The 19,119-nt window shown below is 36.6% G+C and overlaps 1 protein-coding gene across 1 annotated transcript in view; it reads left to right on the plus strand.

The window, feature by feature from the left end:
• LOC100870640 (ras-related protein Rap-1) overlaps positions 1-19,119 on the plus strand; it is a 33,243-nt gene that overhangs the window by 7,875 nt on the left and 6,249 nt on the right. The gene's annotated exons all lie outside the window — the stretch shown is intronic.

Here is a 19,119-nt window from a genome sequence, read left to right on the forward strand (position 1 = left end):
TACGCTTAATGAAAGTAAAGTAAGATATATATTTGCGAGAAAATTGGAAATACAATATGCGTCGTTTACTGACAAAAGAAACGAACTAATCAAATTTATTTATATTTTATCATTCTCCAAGAGATGAATAGGAGTTAAAAATAACAATAACAATAATAAGAAGCAAACATCATAGAAAATAGAGAGATAACAATCTTTTCTCGAAAATGCTTGCCAAGTGAAAATAAAAATAAAAAAATAAGGAAAATAAACGAAAGTATAGTCGATATAGACATTATCCAAAAAAAGTGATTTGACACAAAAAAAAAAAGAAAAGAAAGAAAAATAGAGAATATTCTTTGAAAAACAACTCTCTCTCATCTGATGGAGATTTCTTGCGACACGATAATAATTACTTCGTAATCTCGTGGTCACCTTTTCTAGACCCTTCATTTCTTCTTTAATTACAGCGGCAACGGACACGAGATTAATCTCACATCGTGCATTGTCTATTGTTAAGATGAGCTTCGTGATCCACTTTCTCGTACTCGATAACAACTTATAAATGAAAACTCTCATCGGTAAAAACAATTTTCTTCATCGAAAACTCGAACTTGTTCACCCCGAGAGTATGCAACTATGTTAGAAACTATAAATCGATTGTATCTTCCCTTGCAATTTACGATATGAGATAAAATTGCAACATAATTTTCCAAGTTCTTTTTACATACATACATGCGATCTATGTTCTTAGACGTTCATAAGTATTGCCAGAAATTAAAAACTATAGGTTTTATAAGATTTCTAATTCTTGTATCCTTTCAATCAAAATCGTTAAATACAAAAGCAAATACAAAGTCTTTTTTCCAAATAAATTTTCAAAATTATCTTTAACTTGTTTTACGATTAATTTCTATTCACCTATAATTTTCTTGAAATGAAAAAATTGTTCGCTTTAAAACTGTCTTAAATTCATCTTACACAAAAAGACACGTGTAAAAAAAAAAATTGAGGATAATTATGAAAAATCTATTTAAAAATGAAATCCTATCATCTTTGACAAAATTTCGACACGACAATTGAAATATAATCGAGTCGAATTTTAATCTGCGTAAACGCTACTTGAATTAATATATGGATAATCCTATTTTCGAACAAAGTGTATACGAAAAAGGAAAAAAAAAAAAATCCACGACGACTCAACCGTTTAATCGCGGTTAACCGGTTTAACCGCGAGTGAACGTACGCGTGATTAACTTAGAATGTGATAATTACTCGTGCATGAAGCTTCGTCAAAAAAAGAAAAGATAAAAAAGACAAAATCGTTCGCCACAATGGAACAACAGATATTATTTCCGCGGGAAGGGATACAGCGTGAAATATCCGTCCGTTTTCAATGACATTTCATAACGCGCGAGATGATATGACGATATTCGTAGCCGGAAATTCGCCGAATGAGAAATCGTTTCGAAATCAACTCGACGGAGAACGATTTGTCGTGCTGCAGCTGTTGAAAGTTTGTCGGTGAAAAATAACGTCGCCCCCTTCTTCATTTTCTTCCCTGTTTAATCTTTCTCGATAATAAGTAACAACAATAAGAGAAAAATGAAGACGTTTAAAAAAGATTGGATTCTTAATACGTTCGTTATTACATCAAGTTAACGTATGATCGATTTAACGTATGATGATTCGTGAATGGTGCTGTACATCGATAATAATAGTATGCAATAAATCATCTGTATATTCGTAGCTGTGAAAGAAATATCGATGTCATTCTTCGACACGATTGCTGTGGAAGCGTTGTCGATTTACAATTAGCATGCGTTGTCCTGTGTGCCCATCCATCTATAGTGCCCATTCATCAGTAAGAATCGACGAATCGTTATTCGAAGAAAGAAATATCGATATTGCTCTTTAATACGTCCTCTGTCGAAATATTGTCGATATAGCACCAACGACAGTTATTCAGTATCATATTACATTATATCTTTGTAACATCAAATATCTTTGTTCATCATCAACATGTTAGTGATAATTTATTTACAAAATTATATATCTCTAATATTTTCTTGATTCGTTAAATATAATTGTCCAGGACATTATTATTCTATGAATTTGTTAAATGTTATAAAATTAAAATTTAAAAAAGAAAATTTTTTTAACAGTTTAGATTATTTCAGTAATTTAGATTTTTTTCAGTAATAAGGCTACTTGGTGTAAATAGTGGTCTTGGTCTAAAAAAAGAGTATTTTTTCCACGTTTTGCCAGCATTGCAGTTAACTTCTTCAGAGGTTGAAAGGAGGGTTTAGGGTCAAACAATTTCAATGTGTTTTTTGGCTCATGAAAAAGTTAGTCGCAATGCCAGAGAAACGTCAGGGAAATTCTCCCTTTGGGCACAATTTACACTGGGCAGCTTCAAATTGTAACGAAGCTTAAAATTAAATACAGACCAAGATAATTTTGCACTCTGGGCAATGTACGTTTCATGTATGATCTTTTTTTTTTTAGGTTTAAATATTTTCTAATGCTGGCTTTAACGTCACTAAAGGTATTTCGTGATTCCACTTTAAACATAACATTGATTTTATATAATTTTTAATAAAAGATTCGCATATATTTATGTTTTATCGATTTTGTGATCTCAGTTATTTCGGTGTCGCAAAATTTTCTCACAATCAATGCTCCACGATTGTTCAAAAGTTTAAAGAACCACCCATTTAAATCGAATTTCAAAGATGCGCAGTGGAATTTTCACAATTTTCCGAGGAAAATATGAAAAACGAAAACATCGACCGATCACGAGTAATTAACCCAAAAAAAAAACCGTTCTCTCGTATCTTTTCAATCGTTGAAATACGATCGAGCAAAAAGTTTCACGAAGTTAGTCCAAGTGGAGTTTATATCCCGGTGAAGAAGCTCTTACGTCGATTGTACGAAGTAGAAACTTCTCTCGTTCGAATGTACGTTGCCGATTTTTGAATTTACGACACAGGAGTTCACACTCATTCTTTTTCTTCCTTAACGCTGCGAGTTATTCGATCAATGAAACGATAAATGAACAATAGTTTTCATGAAGTCGTGGCAATGCTTCTGATTCCTTCGAGATTCGTAACTTGTAACTTTTCAATTACTTTCTCTCTCTCTCATTCAAGTTTGGACTGGTAGGTAGAAACATAGAATTTTCATAGAATTTTCGAATTTTCATCGCTACCTTGGGATCAATCATGCTACCTCTACGGATTTCTTTTGAAAGGTTGCTGAGCTCTCCGTGGTAAAGAAAATTCTTGAAAGAAAGATACCACGAAAGAAAAGTTTCTTTGAATTTTTATGAAGAGACTTCCTATGGAGTTTCCACAGAATTTTAAATTCTAAAACTGTTTTGACCAGTCCAAAAGATTGAAATTTTGTTTTCTTCTTTTTTCCGTAACGTCAACACGATTGTTTGAAAGTTTCAAAGTTGAATAAACAATATAGATTCGGTTAGAAATTTTTATTATTAATATACCGTTATCTCAATAAACCATGTGTCGTTTCCAACGTGATATTTTTAACTTTTCCATATGATACTATCTCACGTGGGAAGTAATGAAATTAACATTAAAAATTATTGTCAGACATTGTACATCTATCTACATACCAAAGAATCTTCCAATCCAATTGTACTCAGGCATGACATTATTTGCAACATGCCTCGTTTGTAAGAAGAAACAAATTTTATATTCAAATAATTGCAGTTTAAATAAATATCCAACTTATTCTTCAAACTAATATATTATAAGTTATATATTTCGAACATTTTGCATACTTTTTTGCACTCTATATAGATTTTTATTCATTTAAATTTCATGCATAAATGCATAAACATCCTCAGCCCCTAAACAATAATAATATAATATTCTTCACATCAGCAGCAAAGCAACGAACTAAGTAACATAAGAGCTCTAACGTCAACTTAACAGGAGATTGAATAATAATAAAAAAGTAACGAAGAGAGTTCGAACGAGCGCTATTACAAAATCGTGTTAGCGCGGAAAATATTTTTCCACCGTTAACGATTGAATATCTTCCGTGTAATATATCATCGTGAAACAGCCATGTACACACAGGTGGGCGGGTTTTGAAAGGGTTATTCATCCCTTTTTCACGAAGCTTACTGTTTCACGCCACGTATGAATGGCTGTATCCGAAATAAACCAACCACGTCTACGAACAATGGATAAAACAAGGATTAAAATCTCACGGATGACACGATGAGACTTAAACCAAGTAAGGAATATCCGATTTGTGCCACCAATTCGCGTTCGCCAGGATTAAATTCGACCGGTTCGAAAATTCGATTATTTCGATAAGTGAGAAAAGATTATTTCGTGATAATAGAACGTGATAATAAGAATCGAATTGCGTGGAGTGTAATACGCTCTCCGTAATAAATAACGTTACAACACCAATTTAATTTATCCTCCATTGCGTTATATTCATTGGCGCAAAATGCAATATGCACAATATTCCGTGCGGCATTATCTCGCTAATATTTGAATGGATGCTACAATATGTATCGTTACTAGTTGAATTTTAAACGACCGGTTAATTAAGCGTAATTAAGTAATTACTTTCGAATTTATTGAAATTACTTCCGACACGAATATATAGGCGAAACTAATCGGTATATCGTACATTTTAACGGATAATTAATTCGTGTAACTCTCGAAGATTGTATCTGGCCGATTAATAGCAGCAGCAAGATAGTGCAATATCAAAGCCGGGGATATAATGGAACGGAAAGTTTTCTACGCGTGTTAGATCCGTCCGATGAGATCTAGCTCATGGTGGGATAGGAGAAGGTTCAGAGAGCATAGGATGGATTCTCTGTTTATTAAGAGATAAAATCGGATTAAACGGATGGTTGTTAATATGAAAATTTAACACACGATACCCTGCAATATATATATATATATATATATATATATATATATCTGAGTAAATTTCAAGGCTTACGCGTTGAACCCAAAGTTTGAATTACTTATCCCCTTTTACTGCCTGGTAATTTGCAAATTGATTGGCCGAGTGTATGTAAATTTTATGCTTTGTCGATGTCGCGCTCGCCTCCTCCTTCCATTTGATGAAAATGGAATTAATACGTAATAATTAATAAATAATTTATATCGTGATTTGCTCAATCGTTTATCTAACATTTACTCTTTTCTCGTTTCAATTGTTCGATCGTTATTCATTATAAAACCGATAAATCCATAATAATATCCACGTTGTTATCGTGACAAAACTCTATTTCCCCGGTACACAATTTTAGGTATAAATTGCATAAACGAATAACACGGTGGGACATCATCGTCGTTTAATTTCAAATCGATCGGATATCACAGCTAAAGATGACAAGTTAAAATGTACAAACTTGCGCACGATTCCGTCAAATCCACTCAAATCTTTAATCCACTTTGTCCGCAAATATTGTATTTCCACCAGATTTCCCTATCATCTCGATGACCGACAATCTCTCTCGATATGAATTAAAAATAATAATAATAATAAATCGGGCTTCGTTCAATCCTCTGTTGATTAAAAAATTAATCTCTCGAAATGGTTAAAGGATTTCCAAAGGATGGCTAAGGAAACGATCGTTCGTGAAATCTTAAACGATATAATAACAACAACAAAAAATGATCTCTGCTATAAAATTTCACTTTTTTCTTTTTTTTTTTTTTTTCTCTAACGAATTCTCAACTGGGTCAATTTTTACAATTTTATCTCGCGTTGATAACTCGGCCACGTTTCAGGCTACGTTCCTGAATATGGATGAGGGATGTTTATCGCGATGTAACCCGCGTTCAACGAAATTTTTCCGCTTATTCGTCAAGAGTTCTCGAGGGCAAACGTCGCCGAATAAATCTCGCGTGCCAAGAGGTAGAGACAACGGGGAGGGGATAAAGAATTTACAAAGCAACGCGAGGAATCCCGATTTCTCCGCTGGAATGGATTTCGCGTGTCGTGGAAAATTGCGCGGTTTGTCTTCGTCTCCTGCTTCTTTCCCCATTGCTAGCCAACGCATCCCACCAACCACGCTCGATCTTCATTGAACACCGACGAGATAACTCTCTTTCCCTCCCTCCCCCCTCCCCCGCTTTCCGTATTTGCAGTCACCCTTGATCGTGGTTTATCTCCTCGCGGCACAGACTCCGTGTTGTTCCACCGCGAAATTTCCACGACGATTTCGACGATTTTTCTCCACTTTCCCGCCGCACAATCCGTTACCCAAGCTACTTTACCCCCGACTCCCTCCCCCAAGTCAATATCGCCAAAGCTTGATATTCGAGAAAGCCAGAAGCAATACCGTGGTCGCTCCTGGAAAAAGGAGCAATCTCTCCCCATACTGGAGATCTTCTATAGATCTCGTTAAACTCTGAGGAGAAGAGATGTTATGCGGAACGTGAACGATATTCGTGCTAGATTTTCTCTCTCTTTTTTTTTTGGCTTGATTCGAGGGATACTACTCCTTGAATTTTGATATTCGAGTCACGATCCACTCGTTGTTTGCTCTCGCGAGCGAAGAAATTTTCATTTGTCGAATGCCAAGACACGCTGTTTCCGGATAACTGGATGTTCACGATTCGTTTGTTTGCATCCCATCCGCATTCGGCCCCGATTACTCGTTGGACGAAAGAACGACCCCTTTGCACACGAAGAAGTGAGCGCGGATTTACGAAACGAAGAGGGTGGACAGGGTGGGAATTGAAGTTGAAAAGGGATTCGCGTGTGCGAATCAAAGGGATGAAAAGGATCCCCGCGAAAGAGAAAGAAGGAGAAATGGCGTCTTGGAAAAGATGAATTATGGAAAGTGGACATTAAGATTCATGCTCTCCCGGAAAATTTAACGCGATCCAAGGAGCAATTAAAGCTTCGCCGTTAATCGTAGCTTCGAGAAAGATGAAATTGAAAGGCGTTTTTATGATTCCTATATGAATGGAAATATTCTTTCTCGTATCGTTAATGGTGAGAAGAGTTATCGTTGCATTGATATTAATATTTTTATTCAATTTTGAAAATATATTTGGAATAATAAAATGTAATTGAAAATTATTCTTAAAAGATCTCATAATGTTTTCCAGGTGACAAATCTTTCTCAATTACCAATTACAAATGATTCATATTTTCGTATCGCAAGCAATACTTTAAATAAACCTTCTGCAAATGGAATAATAAAATCGAAGATAATGAAAATAATTTCGCCCGTTGTTCCGCGTAATGAAACTTGCAAACGAATGAATTTACGACTAATACGAATAATAATATTAAGATAAATGTAAAAATACGACATCTAAATACTATAGCACCGCAAATGTCCAGGAAAATATCGTGAATTCCGCTCGGCTACGCGTAATCATCGTAATCGCGAACAGACAATCGTAATTGCGCCTCACGAAGCGACATATCGCAATATCATTTTCAAAGTTTCACAGGTCGGCACCCTTAACGAGCGGTTGGCGCCGTACTTTTCCCTCCACTGGATGAGATATGATTTTTTTTCACGACATCTCTTCCCGTAGAAAAACGATTCTCAATCTTTTATTTAGCTTCCCGTATCCGAAAGAAAAATCCGAAACTTAGGCTATAAAATATGGAAGATCATAATTTTCACTTCAACAGGCTATTCCTATTCTTTAATACTATCTCTATAAAGATCTCTATAAAATATCGATGATGCTTCATCAAAGACTCATCCCTTCAATTTTTGTTGCTCTTCAACTTTGATAAATGAATGCAAGATCGCAAAACTTGGAATTTTCCTAACATCGAGATTTATATACAAGTCCAATACAAATATTTATATTTTATATTTTCTTCCACGCGTCAAAATTTGCTCCATCAAAATTACGTCTCGAGATTTTCAATACCTAAATAACGAGCTAGCAGATTTTAAGAATTTATGGTAATATATCGAATTTTGATCATGTATTGACTTACGTATCTAAGATTGAGAACCTCTGGTGTAAAAGAGACCGATCCCTCAATGATATCTGAAATTTATGCGTCGTTGCGAGTTGCTCGCCACTTACCGCGTCGCCTGCGTTATCGCGGCTTAACCTAAATACGCACTAACAAGTGTCACGTGCTCTCTCCCCTATGTGTCCTACGTAGAATACAGAATGCGCAATGTTGTTCGGCGCAATTTGTTTTAGCCGCGTACAATTTGCCATCCGTGAAACAATTTGCCAGCAATCAGGCACGCAATTCGAAGATTTTGGAGGAATGAAATGGAAAAAATCGGAAAGGGACAGGGAAGGAAGGGAGAGGAGAGGAGAAATGGCGAGGATTCTATTTATCTGGTTTTCTTTTCGTCTGATTTAATCAATGGTATTTGCGGATCGTGTCTTCGAAATCACGGGGTTTCGATTCTTGATGGAAGATTGGATCGAGGGATGAAATTGAGTTTCAAATAACGCGAATGTGTGTTTACCTCTTTTGAATTTAATTCAATCTTATCCTTATATATATATATATATATAGAAATATTTTTAATTTTCAACAGGATTGTATCTACAAATGTTTCGCGAGATTTAGTCTCAAAAAATACTAATGGAAGATTCGATAAAATCAGCAGAAAGAAATTTTACAAAAAAGTTTGAAGCAACACTCGTCTAGAATATACGTACATAGAGCGACAGTATTAAGAGAATGCGCGTATTTAATATCGAGCTACTTCTTTGAAACTTTCAAAGATTAGTTTATATCCAAGTGTCTGTTATATATATAAATCCTCTTCTTATCTGATGCATTTCCTAGCTTTTAGTTCTAGTTTAAATTAAACCATCATTCAAGCTAACTAACAACTCTCTCTTTCGACTATCGTTTAATCCCTCGTGCAAACGTACAAACACTTCTTGCCTCTTAAGTCTACATGTTTTATATCCTCTTTAGTTACAACGTTCTTGCCAACAAAGGACAAAAGGAAACATCAATTTTCGCCAGTTTCCAACAATAAGTCTGTGTACTTCAATACGTATCATAAATCAAGGCAACCGTGCAACAAGCTCGTAAGAAACTCTCCTTTCAAGGGTTGGAAAACGAAGAATTTCCGTCGTCTTTTTAAATTTCGATACGTTCGTTTCTTCGAAACTGTCGGTCGACTTGCGCATCGCCTTTCACCACGACTACTCGAAGGAAGGAAACATTGAATTTTCTCTGAACTGAGGAGAAAGCTTCTCTTCGATGAGAGGAAACGGTATTTACCACCGCGTCGGATCTCGTAACGCGGGATCTACATTTCTCGTGAAAACTGGAAAACATGTCCGTTTTCCCACTATTTGTCAATGTCAGGAAGGGAAGTTTAGGTTTAGATCGGTCTGTCGAGTTAGAGTTTATAAATCGAAGGATTCCGGGAGATACGATTCTCTATAGGGAAGGGAAAAATAAAAGCGTGGGTGGTTAAGATAAGCTTCGATAAATGATTGAACCTGACGGCGTACGAAAATGGACGTATTCCCCCCTCTTTTTTTTTTTCGTGGAAATATATAGAACAGAAATCACCATTAGATCGTATCGCGATGAAAAAAAAGGATCGATGTTAAAAAATATAGATGATGAATCCGAAGAAAAAATAAATATATTCAGAAGATGTAAAAGATGAACGAAAAAAAAAAGCGATTACTGGTAAAAAGGAAACATCGTTGAAATAACGTTTTATAATGTCATATATGATGTATCCTGTACTGTTGGCAAGATGTGAAGCGGAATTGCGAGAAGATAGAGTGATTTCTTCACGGCGTTAAACTTGTGGGAGGGTCTAATATATAAGGGAATAACAGAGGCAAATACGAAAAGCGATTCATCTACTTGACAGGAGAACGAGCACATTTATCAATCTCGATCCTCTCAAATGCTCGTGCCACTCGTCCAAAAAAAAAAAAGCGTTCTTAGAACGAGGGTGCATCACCGACGTCATTAGCATCGAACGAAGATGCTCCAGCAACGTCCCGAAACAGGGCAACGGAATTGGAGCGATGGCTTTCTACCTCAGTTAGTTAGAATACTTTCAGGATACGCGAGAAAAAGAGCATCCTCGAGCGATTCGCCCCAAAAATATCGGGCTATAAATTTTCAGCCTGTCTAGTCGTAAAAACGCAACGATTACCAATAAACGCAACCAACGATGTTTCATCCGAAAAAGCCTCGTAACTCATCTCTGAATCGTTCTCACAATCGAACGATCATCCCCTTCCAGGGCAAGAAAAAAAGAAAAAGAAGAAGAAGAAGAAGAAGTTACTGGCTCGTATCGTTGAGAACCAACGAGGACAATGAATGTCTACGATGTCACCAAAACATGACCAAAAGTGGAGTAATGCCCTGAACGTCCCAGTTGGATCGAGTCTCGGTCGAGGGTAATATTACAGTAAATTTCTTGCGTGTCAAGATTCCAACGAAGGGTGGCTATGATTCCAACAGAGGAGGCAGAGAGAGAGAGAGAGAGAGAGAGAGAGAGAGAGAGAGAGAGAAGGAGGAGGAGGAAAGCAGAGCAAGTGTTTCACTGCTCCCATTATCGGGTAAAGTATACATACGTGTAACCAACCCCTACTGACATTTGGTCGTACATGGTCGTACATGAACACTATTGAAACCCCCGGCGGAAAATTGTGCAAGGATTGACGGTACATTTATAAAGGTGTGGCTTTCAGAAACGTGATACCCTTTGATATTTATATGCCTAGTGTTCGAGCAAAAAAGAGTAAAAATGTGCAAGGAGTGATTCTTAGAAACAAATGGAAAAATGCAAAAATATCGATCAAATCTTTGCTTTAATCGATGATCAAAAATTGTTGAATACGAAAGAAATATAGGGCAACAACAAGAACAATTGAAATTTCGCAAATTTGTTTAAAGGAAAATAACAACTTATTAATTTTATATTAAATAAATATTAATATATACGAATTAATTCTATAATAATAATATTGAGAATATTTGTTTTTCAGAATCGTTTCAATCATTCTATATATTTCGTTCGAACATCCTGTATAAACGTACACGTGTACGTAATTCCAGATCGCGGAGAGTAAGCCCGCAGGAAAGGACATTTTGCCAAGGGTCTATAATAAAGCCCGAACCCTTGCTCATCGAGTCGAGAAACGATAAACTTTTCTCGACGGATCCTGGAAGACGATGACCAAAATACGCCGACCCGTAATCAACAACCCCATTTCTCTTAAAGAAGAAACACCCCCATTAATAGCCCCGCGGTTGTCCGCCACATTAAGGTCAACGAAAGCCAGCGTGTCGCTGGTTTTCGGAAGCCGGCCAACTATCACGTTGGCAACCAATACTCGTAACTCACGCTCGATCGTAATTCCTCTCTTCAAGTTTTCGACCCTGTGTACGCAATGTACACAGTGTTTCGAAATGCAAGAATAGCTAGAAAATTTAAGAAATGACTTTTTTGGAGACTAGGATAGAAGCAAAAGTTCTGACTGTATATAAAGCCGAAAATTTTGACGAAATTATTAAGCAATTCAATTTCGCACTGGATAGAACGCTGAGATAGAACAATATTACTCTATTTCCTCTAACTACCTGTAAAATATATTCCGCACACCAACTTCCCCTTGTTTATTTCAATCTCCAGACTCTCGTCCTTCAATTTTCTACCTATTTTCTCTGCACACTTTATACATCATTCTTCAGACGAAAATATCGCGTGGATACGATTATGAAAAGTTGGGTGAAAGTTGGCGCGTAATTTCACGAACGCTTCGTCGTTGCATATATGTAAATACCACGACGCGATGCAAGGAGGAAAGAGAAGAAAGAGGGTGTGCTAGAATATATAGTATTGGACGATAATCAGGCGACTCTGTGTGAGGATATATAGAGTGGATGTAGAATGCGTGAATACACGGGCAAAGTGGAGCAACGACCGTAGGAAGTCAGACGGAACTGGCCGGCTCCATGCTGTCGGGTTTCATCGTATTGCACCGATCCAGTTCAGACGTCGGCGACGAGCAAGAGGGTGCGCGAGAATGCTTTCTCCCTTCCAGTTTTTTTTTTTTTTCTCCTAGATTCTGGCGTCCTGTCGAGTCAGAAATTCCAAATACACACACCTACTCTTTCTTCCTCCATCTTTTTTCTCTCTCTTTCTCTCCCGTTGCTCTCGTTTCCCTCGAAGACACGTTACCGATACAGGAAGACGTCGCAGTAGGAATCGTTTCTCCACGCGTTACTTTCAGAAAATAAACGGGCTAACTCAGCGAGAGGAAAATATCGTTCGAGGGAAATGCGGATATCTTGTTATTCCACGACCCCTCGTGGTTCGACTTGCAATTTCGCCGTCCCTGCTCCTTTCTCTCTCTATGTTTTCACTATGATTAATTAAACTTCTCGTCTGTTAGCGCGTCCATCGTTAGGAATATTTCTCTAAGAGGTGGAATCTGTTGTTGGTTAATAATTTATGGACTTTGCGCTGTTCATTAGATTTGAAATGACATTTGAAAGTGGTACACAGGTTTTAATTAATATCTGGTCTGTCCTTTTCTGAATGGTAGGTTCAAGAGTAGTTTGGTTCACTAGTGTTAAATTACGAGTTTGGAGCAATGGGATTGTTCCCTAGAAGTTTCGAATACAATAAATTAGAATTTTCGAAGTCTCGAAAGTCTCGAAAATACCTTTGCTAGTCGCTAAACGTTATTCGAGTTTTCGCATAAGTTGGAGATGAAAAATTGAAATGAGATAACGTTGTAAATTGAAAATACAAGTACGTTGGAAAAATAAATTTGGAAAAATTTGTAAAAATTCATCGAATATTATCTTAATATAGTGGATACTACGCTGAAAGAGATAGAATTGATTGATAAAAGTATTAAAAACGTTTATGGTGATATTTGTAGACTCGACGGGATTATCGCAATTATTTTTATAGAAAATTTCCAGAATTTATTCAGTTTCAGTGTACTACATGGGTGAGTAATAAATGGAAATGACTCAAAGTCCGTAACGAATACTGATAAAATATTAAAGATTCATCGTGTTCATGCATATTAAACATTTCATATTGTTTTTATTATTTTTTATGATCCAAACTTTCAACATTTGATTCATTTCTTCTCCCAGAATAATGTTTATTATATTCGTTCTATCTCCTATAAAAAAAATCCTTTTTCGTTTTTTTTTTTTTATATAAAATAGAAAAGATTCAATTTATCGAAAAATTATTTCGAGAACATCTTGTACAATAAAATTTCGCATATTTAACGCAACAATCCTTGAACGAGCGTAGAGAAAAAGTTTAGAGAAATCGTAAAAAAAAAAAAAAAAAAAACAATCGATCGAACAGGAAAGAAAAAAAAAAATCTCGTGTAAATTCTCGAGAGAGAACTTGTCGCGAACTTGTTGCCTCGAACTGTGCTATACATGCTAAATTCACGAGGCCAAGGTTCATAAAGATATTTTCTAGCTAAAGCTCCGGCCATTTATACCGTGTTTACGTGTGTTTGCCACTAGTAAACACCTTTATGACGGCAAAAATGGCTCGGGATTTTGAGACGGTATTGCGACCAGGCCTTTTCACATTGCATAAAAATTTCCATCGAAGCGTGAGCACACCTTAAACAAGGGATTCTACGAGCGGCTGTCTACCCTTTATGCTTCGTATCGCGATCGTTCCGAGATGAAACGACGTTCGATTTGCGATTAACGTTTTCAACATCGGTTGCATAATAAAATATCACGACGGTAAAATGATTTTAAATCGGGCAATAAATGGGGAAAAGTTTTATTTCGAGGAAATAACTGTTACGCGAGAAAGTTTTAAAGAGAATCCTTACTCTTATATCGAATTCTCTATGAATATGCATGTGCAATTTCCTTAATTGAAAAGTCACTCGCTCGAGGGTGGAGGAAGAAGCAGTGTCGGATAATGAACACTGTTTTCATTTCTTGACGAAAAGTTGAGATAATGAGACTGGCCTTTTCTTCTTAAAATCTTAAATTATCAGAAATTTTCTTAAAACCCTTTGCCTCCGTTACGAGAATGTTAGGAGATCGTAATTAGAGTGATCGTTTAGGGAAGAAGAAAAAAAAAAAAAAAAAGAAGAAAGTCTGGTTTCGACACCTTCATTCATTCATTGCACAGAAAGGAAACAAACTAACTCAAGGATATATCGAAACAAAAATCATTGGATTGTTGAATTTTATATTTTTTCCCCTCTTTCGTCTATGTACAATTATCCTTGTTACTCGAGCAAAGTTAATTCGACGATAATACAAAATAAAAAATACATATATTATCGCGAAAATTTCTACAAAATCCAATTTCTATCCACAATTTTATTTTTCTCCTTTTCTCTCCCCTTTAATTATCCTTATCCGTTCGATCGAAGTTAACCTTTTCTTCGAAAGAAGAAAAAGTTTAAAAAGGTCTGAAAGTTTAGTTCACTCGGGGAAATACTTGCCACGAACGTGTACCAAATGAAAAATAAATCGGCCCGGGGAATTAACCTTTACGATTCTTACGATCCCCGAAGCGGAATCGAAATTACTTGTACGGTTCAACATCCGAAAGCCCTTACCACCCTCGTGACCCGCCGGTACGAACCCCTCGTCGTAAATCACACGCAGGGAGAGAAGAAGAAAAAAGAAAAAAAAAAAGAAAAAACGTAGAACAGAATCCTCGAGAAGAATCGAGGCGAAAGATTTCAACCTCCCTTCTGAGATTCTGCCGCCTTTGAAACAACCCAACATTCGACTTTTCTCGAAAGCCTTTACAGCCCAACGACAATCTTTTTCAACCTATCTGTTACGGATTGATATTATTTTGTAAATTCGAAGAAAAATATTTAAACGAGCCTTTATACGTCAAATGGAGAGAAGCATTTAACGATTGAATTTCTTAAAAAATAATCAAAAATTAATTTGTCTAAGTAACATTTTCTGTAATCCAACGAGATACATATATTTGTTCCTTTCACATATTCCTAAATACTAAATTTTTTATTTAAACTTCGAGAAAACTTGGAAATTAATTGAATCGTTATGTTGAAGAATGCAGAAATATTTTTATAACTACTAGGGTTTCGAGTTGTTAAAAAAAAAAGAAAAAAGGGGGAAAGGAATTAATTTGGAATAAAATTCATTCTCTAACGAGGGTCGAGCTTTCCTACCTACATCGATACACATGTAGATCAAGCGGTTACCCGTGTCCAGAGCTTGGATTCAACGTTAAACCGACGCGACACCCTTTATCGGAAAACAGTCAAGTGACTTTTTCAGCGAGCCGTTAACGCTGGCATTAACGCAGTCATTGAATTTAATTAATGTCACACCGTGGACGCGTCGAGCCACGACGCACGGTTCAAGGGTTGCACGTCAATCGTCCTTCCTTCCACCGAGACTACATCTATTCTATTTTTCCATTCTTTGCCCCCATCCGTACGCTCTCCTTTCCTCGATTCGAATTTCCTTCACGACCCATGTATTTATCGACAAATGCGTGTGGAGGGGCACAATTCACATCACAGCGCTTATCCATCCACTTTCGACAAATATATACATATATTTGTATCGTTGAAAAAAGAATCGAAAGCTTCGAAGCTTTAGATAAAAGGGGAGAGCGCGGTCATATTGGCAATAAATCTTTATCGCGAAATGCGGCACAATAAAGTCTCAATAACGCGCCTATCCGCTTCACTTTTTTTTTTCTTCCTCCCCCTCCCGAATAATCTGACTATCGATCCGAAATGTATCTAACCCGATCTATAATCTTCATCCTCTCGAACGATACCACGATTCACACGTTCTCCAATCTCCAATCCAATGACGAGGCCGGATAAGATGGATTAATCGTATGGAAACCAACTCTGCACACGCTCTTTCACCTCTAAGGGAGGTGAAGTGAAAGAAAACGGAAGGGATAACGAGAATCCCCTTTAGAATCTACTTAGCCGAGGATTATTCCTAGAAATTCTAGGGATCTCGATTATACTGCGTACGTAAGAGATATATTTTTCCCCATTCTCTTGGCTCGAAAGGTGTTTCGTGGATGGGATCTACGTTTTCGAAAGCGAACCGTATGGAATTGGTCCGTTTTCAATTTCTCGGAGATACGTCTTGGCGGGGAAGGCTGGAAATAGCCCACGATGCACGATGTTTCGTATTCTAATAATAGACCCGATTCCCCGGTTATTGGGAATGCTCGGAAAGAAGCGTAATTGCCAAGTCTCCCGGGATAGAGGGATATCGCTTCCCTGTTGGTTAATTACAAATCGGGACGCATATATTAGTACGCTCGTGCCACGTCCCCTAATTACTGCAATTTATATCGCGTGACAACCGTATCGAAATACGAATCACAATGGAGGGAGGAGGAATCGACCAAATAGATTTTGACGGGGCTGATTAACCCCGGGGCGGAGACGGCGATGCATCGACGGCATCGATATCGAGCTATGCAATATAATTCGAAAAAGGTTTTCGCGTCGGTGGAGATAAATTCTCGAGGAGGAACCGGATTAAAAGTTGTCCGGGCCGATCGATGGTTTACGAGCGTAATATCGAATCGAGGGGAGGGGAGGAGGAATTGTTGATCGATATCGTGAGTCGATAACTCGATGCTTGGAAGCTTTATGGGCGCAATAAGGGGGCGAAGATTAAAACGCGGCCCGGCCACTGTCCGGGATCGACCCCTCGCCAATTTTATTTTACTACTTTCGAAATGGACGATATAAAAATATTGCGAGCAAGTTCGAATTCTGTCGTGAATTATATTTCGAGAAAGTTATTAAAGCAGTTTTTTCGTTCCAAATGTCGCGGACCGGAATAGATTCGAACTTTTTAATAAATAGTTTAGATAGAAAAGAAATCGATGTTTCCAGGTAATTAATTCTCAACTGTCCAAAATTATCGTGTCAAAAGTTTGAATTATGTCTTTTAGCTTACATCCCGTATGCCCGTATCTTTCAACTCAAGAAAAAATATTGGCTTCGATAAGTGAAAACGATATTTCCAAGACATTGATTCTCGAAAATATCCAAAATTTTTATCAAGAAGTTTCGATTGCACGATTAAGTATATTTCATCGTTAAAAAGGAAATGGAAACTCCTTGGTTATTGCGAAAGGAGATATTAACACGAACTTTAACTTAAACTGTCTTAACTCCAAGCATCTTAGTGTTGGATGTAATTTAATGGCTGGAGGCGAGCTTCCTACGCAGACAATGCGCGCGCTAATCCCAAAGCGTACCGTAAAATTCCTCGAAATCGTGTCTGTTTTTTTTTTTTTCTTTGGACAATGAAAACGGTCCATCAAATTTTCCAACGAAACGGTAAACGTTTTATTGTTGCTCGATACGATGTTATACGAAGATGCTTTCTCCCATAATGAAAACTACGCGAGTAAAAGTATCTCCTCTTTGTTCGTGAAAATTAAATTTTCCTCCTTTAATACGCGATCTTACGTAAATAGTACGGGCAGGTTATAGCATATAGGGCAGGTACGCTGCATCGAACTCGAAAAATACAATCAAAACAAGCGATATCAAGTTTTCACACGGTTGCTTGGAAATTATCGGTGGCCGTCTATCGATTTACCAGGTCTTGTTTCCTAGCGAATACGTATACGAAGAGCACGTCGTGGGACACGCATATCGTTTATCTCGATGGGAAATTGTGTTACGCAGCTACGAACGTTCGTAAGGGTGAGTTCCACGTGTTTATCCATGGGGAATTGGAAAATCGGATGGACCGAGATTAGAAAACGTCAGTTACGGGACGAGAAACAAAAGTCGTTTATATCGATCTGTTTTTGTATTTGTAAATATAAATAGAAAATTATTAAATGATCGTCTGTGAAGAATGTATGTTATTATTTATTAAACTGGAACGTTTAAACGTTGGTATTTTGAAAATGGATTAATGTACTTGCTGTGTATTTCTCTTATGTTATATTTAAAAATTGTTGAATTTTTAATCATCGATATAAATTTGGTTTTTCTCGATTATCCGAAAAAAATTTGAATATTGATTATTCGAACGATAAGTTGGAAATAACAACGGATTCTTGTTATACTGATTTATTAAGATTCGTACAAATGGAATTCTAATGTAGGAAAAAGTGGGAAAGCGTTGAATCTGGAATCGGACTTATGCTTGGTTTGACTTTTGAGCGAGATTAGTTATCAAAACTTAAATAAGAATAATCTCGCTTTTGTATAATTGTGATTCATTTTTTCATAAACTTTGCGGCTCGCTCTTCGTTTACGAAAAAAAGAGAAATGAAAATATTATCGGATTAACGTATTTGATATCTTTCAGAAAATAATTGGAAGATAAAAAATTTGAACAATTGCAAGTGAATCTTCCATTAACTCCACGATATCCGTCCCAATTTCTTTTACATCAATTCTCGTGATTAGTTGAAAATATGAAAATAACGCTAATTCAAACAAGAAACTTCCACGAACAATTTCAAATTGCTGATTACTTCGTTGCTCAGAGGGTAGATATTTAATGCAAGAAAAAATCGGGACAGAAGGAAAGAAAGGCCTGCGAGAAACTTGTTAAAGTTACATTGGAACGGAGGAAATGTTCTCAGAAGCAACAGGAAATTAAGATGACCATCTTACAGATTCCGAATTAGTAATTTTCGATCGAGTAATTTTCATCGGGAAATGAACGAATATAACATATAAGATATTAATTATAAGATGAATAAATATTATCATGAGGATAGTGATTATAAAAAAAAATGTGAGATCAAATTTACAAGAATTAAAATTAAAATTTTGCCAACGAAAACAGCATTGATCGAATATTTTCTTCCTTAAAAAAAATGATCGAAGACAAACTTTACATACACAATCGAACGATTAAAAAATTTACGTAAAACATCTGAATCGAATCTTTATCCACGAAAACTATAAATATTTCCTTTAAATCCCATTTCCTCCAAGCAAGTTTCTCATCAAATCACCGATACTCCCTGGCAACCTCCATTGATCCAATTCACAAAATCCCGAGTCAGGATTTTCCCTTGAAATTAGATTCGCGGGTAACGAAAGAAGCACGTATTCAACGAACGTAGATTCACGTTGTGTATCGACAATCTCGATTGTCGTGGCGCGATTAAACTACCGATCGATACGATAT

The sequence above is a fragment of the Apis florea genome, unplaced genomic scaffold (genome assembly GCF_048593485.1).
Source record: "Apis florea isolate Af1SG1 unplaced genomic scaffold, ASM4859348v1 contig_3158_pilon, whole genome shotgun sequence".
NCBI lineage: Eukaryota > Metazoa > Arthropoda > Insecta > Hymenoptera > Apidae > Apis > Apis florea.